At 42.9% G+C, this 5,000-nt stretch overlaps 1 protein-coding gene across 1 annotated transcript in view; it reads left to right on the forward strand.

Moving 5' to 3' along the window:
* b3gat2 (beta-1,3-glucuronyltransferase 2 (glucuronosyltransferase S)) overlaps positions 1-5,000 on the forward strand; it is a 91,218-nt gene that overhangs the window by 903 nt on the left and 85,315 nt on the right. The window lies entirely within an intron of this gene.

A 5,000-nucleotide genomic window follows, 5' to 3' on the forward strand; every position in this document is an offset into this window, starting at 1 on the left:
GAGCCGTACAAACGTGACCTTTGCCCTTCTGAGGCGAGCGTGTGCCTGTCAGAACAGCAATGCATTCGTCAACACGCTTGTCTCGTGTGGAGCGGTCAGCAGCGGTCAGCAGCTGTCAGCTCGCTCGGACAATACACAGTAAATAGACCCTTTGACTTTGATGTTTTAGTCTCATATTTTTACTCTTCATTTTATGGAGATAAGGCTTTTTGTGCAAATTAGCTGGAATTTTAGGATTTAATGTAAAGTTGTATATGCCTTTTGTACAAGTGCAGTACATGTATTCATATTCATATACACTTCATATTCTGCACTGTACACAACTATGGTCCTCGCCATCTATTGCACATGAGAGTCTTTTTAGTTTACTTCACCTGCAGATTGTGTTCCATATCACTCTGTTTTTAAAGTTCTTTATCTTGTTTTTGTTGCATCTGTCCCGCCGCGCCCGCCCCGTTGTTGCTCGCCCCGTTGTCCCGCCGCGCTCGCCCCGTTGTCCCGCCGCGCTCGCCCCGTTGTCCCGCCGCGCTCGCCCCGTTGTCCCGCCGCGCCCGCCCCGTTGTGGGACAAATGCAGGATCTCTTATCTTCTTTCTGTGAGCTGTCTTTGACTTGAAGCCGTTGAAGATGATTGCACTATTGTCAGAGTTTCTCACTTTTGTCCCTTTAGCAGCAGCTGCGGTGACTTGGGACGTTCATCAATATTTAGTGTATAACAGTTCCACACAATAGGGAAAAAAACGAACGGGACGCCCGCTCCTGCTGAGCTAAACACCTGATCAAAGTTCTGAATGGAGTGAAGAGTCTGTACTTCCTGTTTATCTGATGAACGTCTAAACATTATAAACGTATAAACGTGAACAGAACCTGAGCTACAAAGACTTGTCTCTAGAATATTGTTTTTAAGTCAGTTTGTTGAAACGTGGCACTGCTGTTGCTTCTCCTCTGCACATGCTCAGTTAGAGCTTCTCTTCTGCACATGCTCAGTTAGAGCTTCTCTTCTGCACATGCTCAGTTAGAGCTTCTCTTCTGCACATGCTCAGTTAGAGCTTCTCTTCTGCACATGCTCAGTTAGAGCTTCTCTTCTGCACATGCTCAGTTAGAGCTTCTCTTCTTCTCTGCACATGCTCAGTTAGAGCTTCTCTTCTCCTCTGCACATGCTCAGTTAGAGCTTCTCTTCTCCTCTGCACATGCTCAGTTAGAGCTTCTCTTCTTCTCTGCACATGCTCAGTTAGAGCTTCACTTCGGCCACAGACTGAGCAGCTGCAGGAGAAGAAGAACCAAGCTTCCTGCAGTACTGATCAGTGGCCTTTAGAGGGCACTAAACACGCCGTCACTTCCAGCCAAACTTTAGCAGCAGAAGTGAGGGGAAAACAGGCTTATTTAGATATATTTTGGAGTAATATAAATATAGTTTTGACACTGCCCTTTAGGTTTATCTTTCTAGAGTAGAGCTCGGGATTGCGTCGTCACAGCTCACATCATTCTGCCTGTCAAACGTTTGACCAAAGGACTTATCAGAGCTGTTTACTTTTACCGTGTATTGTTTTTGGCAAATACAGAATTATTCAATGGAAGTTTTGGAGCAAAGACGGCGGATTTGACCCACTTTTTGACCTTTCATCAGGAGTTTAAACGGAAGAAATTATCTGCTGTCACTGAAGTTGTCTCGCTGCGTAATGAAGATAAATGATGACACTGAAACTATCAAAGTGAGTCTGGTGATGGAAAACAGCCAGAACTTCTGGACACTTCTGGACGGTTCTGGACACTTCTGGACGGTTCTGGACACTTCTGGACGGTTCTGGACACTTCTGGACGGTTTTGGACACACTTCTGGAAACTTCTGGACGGTTCTGGACACTTCTGGACGGTTTTGGACACACTTCTGGACACTTCTGGACACACTTCTGGACACACTTCTGGACAGTTCTGGACGCTTCTGGACGGTTCTGGACACTTCTGGACACTTCTGGACACGTTTGATAAATTAAAAGATAGTATTGGCCACTTTTTGTTATTTTGCGATAAAGAACCACAACCTGCACAAATTTAAATGAATGCACTTATTTTAAAAAACAATAATAATTTAATTATAGCACATTTTGTCACTTTTGAGAACAACTGATAAAAAGTTGTTTCTACAGTGAACTGGAGTGAGCTGATGTGGGTGGAGCCTGTAGATGTTTAAAAATCGACTTTATACATATATATCGCCGCCTCTTTTGGAAGGCGTCTCGGATCAGCAGGAGCCGGAGTCGTGTTCGATTACACGTCTGACTCTCATCTCTCGATCAGAATGGAATCAGAATAATCCCGAGCGGTGCCAGCGGCTGTCGGTCACGCTCTGAATGCGGCGGCGCTGGAGATGGATTGTTTTGGTTCAAATCGGATTCGCTCCAAAGAAAAGACTTGAGGACTTTTTGAGCGAGGTAAAAAAACAAATCAAAGAGAGTTTACAGGTCACGCTGCGGGATTATCACGGCTGTGCGACTGTCAAAGCGTGAAAGGAGCAGCTCAGGAGTTTAAAACATACACTAAAGGCCAGTGATGTCATGATGTCACATGTTAAACTAAAGGCCAGTGATGTCATGATGTCACATGTTAAACTAAAGGCCAGTGATGTCATGATGTCACATGTTAAACTAAAGGCCAGTGATGTCATGATGTCACATGTTAAACTAAAGGCCAGTGATGTCATGATGTCACATGTTAAACTAAAGGCCAGTGATGTCATGATGTCACATGTTAAACTAAAGGCCAGTGATGTCATGATGTCACATGTTAAACTAAAGGCCAGTGATGTCACGATGTCACATGTTAAACTAAAGGCCAGTGATGTCACGATGTCACATGTTAAACTAAAGGCCAGTGATGTCATGATGTCACATGTTAAACTAAAGGCCAGTGATGTCATGATGTCACATGTTAAACTAAAGGCCAGTGATGTCATGATGTCACATGTTAAACTAAAGGCCAGTGATGTCATGATGTCACATGTTAAACTAAAGGCCAGTGATGTCATGATGTCACATGTTAAACTAAAGGCCAGTGATGTCACGATGTCACATGTTAAACTAAAGGCCAGTGATGTCATGATGTCACATGTTAAACTAAAGGCCAGTGATGTCATGATGTCACATGTTAAACTAAAGGCCAGTGATGTCATGATGTCACATGTTAAACTAAAGGCCAGTGATGTCATGATGTCACATGTTAAACTAAAGGCCAGTGATGTCACGATGTCACATGTTAAACTAAAGGCCAGTGATGTCACGATGTCACATGTTAAACTAAAGGCCAGTGATGTCATGATGTCACATGTTAAACTAAAGGTCAGTGATGTCATGATGTCACATGTTAAACTAAAGGCCAGTGATGTCATGATGTCACATGTTAAACTAAAGGCCAGTGATGTCACGATGTCACATGTTAAACTAAAGGCCAGTGATGTCATGATGTCACATGTTAAACTAAAGGCCAGTGATGTCATGATATGTGTTAGCGATTAGCTGAGGCTAGCGCTACATGCTAGCAGTGTTTTAGCATTCATAAAAGTGTGTAAATGCAAATATAAGTGAGTAGATGTGGTGCTGTTCATGGCTGAGCCGCTTGTGTGTTGACGTTTTTGACAGCGCTTAAATCGAGAGAGAATCGCTCACTCTGCGACGACCAAGACTCCGAAATATCAACCGCAGCTCGTTTTTGGTCGTACGCTGGGTTGTCAAGGTGATCAGGTTAATTATTCTAGTCACAATGTAATCGTAAGAAGCAAACAATAATGATCGTGACCATTTTAGAAACAAAACGAAGCACCTTTAGTTTAATCCAGCATAAAAAAAATAGTCTTTAATGTAAAGACCTTTTTTATCCGTCTGTCGTTGTCACATTTAACTTTATTTTGTCTTTCAGAAAGCTCATTTTCATAAAACCGCTCACAAACCACACGAATGAAAGAAAATGAAAGATTTCACCGTTGTTCGGTCACAATCTCAATAACAATCCTGAATTATCGTTCAATCGTGATGTTTTTTCTCACAATAACCGTAACACTGACATTTTGACATCGCGACATTCCCGGTCGTGCGATGGTTTAATTTAGTTTAGTTTGATGTCGCACCTGTCTCTTTTTTGCTCGTGACATTTCACCCTAATAACCCTGTTGTCAACGGTTACCTTCGACCCTTTGGCACGTCGCTCTCTTCTAGAAACTGTTCCGCTGACTTTTGAAATCATAAACACCCTCTGGACTCTGGTGCTTTTCACATATTCATCATATATTAGTGGTTTTTGCTCGCAGCTATTGTTTCGAGCCTTAATTAAACTGCCTTCATGTTACCTGTGAGGAGGCAGTGGGTTGAACTTGACATTGTTTTGAGTCGATCTTACATCAGTTACAATAAAGCCCAGTGTTAAAGTATTGACTATGGGTCCCCCCGTAGGTCAATCTTTGCCCCTGAAGTCTTTACCTTACACTCATTATTAGCATTGAGAAGTCGAGCTGCCAGATTTATCACAGTCGACTCAAAATTTGAATTGTTGATTTGCCCTCAGCCAAACAACAACACAATCTATTTTGCAAACAACAAACGAGCTCATCTTAATGTGTATAAAGCCGTAAAATTGCAAATCCAATCGCAATCGGGAAACCGTTAAACCGTTAAACCGTTAAAACCCGAGTAAGAAATAAAGGAATATCTTATCTTAGAAGTAATCAGCGGAGGCAAAGAGTGACACATATTTCCCCCCAAATTGCGTTGAATAAAATGACAGAAATGATGAAATGCGGATGGCAGGGAAACAAAAAATCCTACCGCAAACTCTTTACGCCAAAATGCCACCGTTTTTCTCCGATGCGGCGCGGAACAATGTCGCCGTGATTACCGGCTCGTTCGTCTGACTACGGCCACCGCGGCAGGATTAAAATTACAGTCATCTTCTCAGAGACGCGGAGAAGAGTGTCGAGATTCATCCGCGGCGGTTATTTAGCGGGAAACAAGA

This window comes from Eucyclogobius newberryi, unplaced genomic scaffold, assembly GCF_026437365.1.
Source record: "Eucyclogobius newberryi isolate DKJ021-1_F unplaced genomic scaffold, fEucNew1.0.hap1 SCAF_8, whole genome shotgun sequence".
Classification (NCBI taxonomy): Eukaryota; Metazoa; Chordata; class Actinopteri; order Gobiiformes; family Gobiidae; genus Eucyclogobius; species Eucyclogobius newberryi.